The following is a 1032-nucleotide window of genomic DNA, read 5'->3' as shown; positions in this document are numbered from 1 at the left end:
AGTAGAGACGGGGTTTCACCATGTTGACCAGGATGGTCTCGATCTCTTGACCTCGTGATCCACCCACCTTGGCCTCCCAAAGTGCTGGGATTACAGGCTTGAGCCACCGCGCCCAGCCTTTAATCTGTCTTTTTACGTTGGCTTTTGTTTTCTAAACATTGTTCTCCAAGCTATTGAATGTTTGGATTGCAGAAGAATTTGTAAAATGAATACTTTTTTTAATGTGTATTATTAAAAATGTTGACTAAAGCTAATTGTCAGCTTCAATAAGGAGGATTGCTTTGCGTCCACCACCTAGTGTAAAATAAAATCAAGTAATATAATCTAAAAAAAAAAAAAAAAGGCCAAGGCAGGTGGCTCACACCTATAATCCCAGCACTTTGGGAGGCAGAGGCGGGTGGATCATGATGTCAGGAGTTTGAGACCAGCCTGGACAACGTGGTGAAACTGCGCCTCTACTAAAGACACAAAACATTACCCAGACGTGGTGGCACATGCCTGTAATCCCAGCTACTCGGGAGGCTCAGGTAGGAGAGTCGCTTGAACCCAGGAGGCGGAGGTTGCAGTGAGCCAAGATCATGCCACTGCACTCCAGCCTGGGTGACAGGGCGACTTCGTCTCAAAAAAAGGAAAGAAAAGAAAAGAAAAAAGAAGAAAGAAAAGAAAGAAAGAAAGAAGGAAGGAAGGAAGGAAGGAAGGAAGGAAGGAAGGAAGGAAAGAAAGGAAAGAAAGAAAGAAAGAAAGAGAGAGAGAGAGAGAGAAAGAAAGAAAGAAAGAAAAGAAAAGAAAAGAAAAGAAAGAAAGGGAGGAAGAGAGGAGAGATGGCACTACATTACTTCAATAGAGAACTCCTGAGCTAATATTCTCTATAACAAGCTCATTCTACTGGAAAATTCTTGGAGGAGTTTAATCTTACTCCCCCACCTCCATCACCTGGTGGCAGGATAAAGGACTATAATTATAGCCAACTTGTACTGAACATGTAGGAGGTGCCAACCACTGTACTAAGCTTTTTTTTTTTTTTTTTTTTTT

General features: G+C 42.1%; 1 protein-coding gene across 3 annotated transcripts in view; it reads right to left on the bottom strand.

Moving 5' to 3' along the window:
- Window positions 1-1032, bottom strand: part of SNRNP35 (small nuclear ribonucleoprotein U11/U12 subunit 35) — a 12422-nt gene that overhangs the window by 8461 nt on the left and 2929 nt on the right. The window lies entirely within an intron of this gene.

This window comes from Cebus imitator, unplaced genomic scaffold (genome assembly GCF_001604975.1).
Source record: "Cebus imitator isolate Cc_AM_T3 unplaced genomic scaffold, Cebus_imitator-1.0 Scaffold169, whole genome shotgun sequence".
Classification (NCBI taxonomy): domain Eukaryota; kingdom Metazoa; phylum Chordata; class Mammalia; order Primates; family Cebidae; genus Cebus; species Cebus imitator.
The sequence above is the reverse complement of the archived record's forward strand: the minus strand, read 5'-3'. Positions and strand labels throughout refer to the sequence as shown.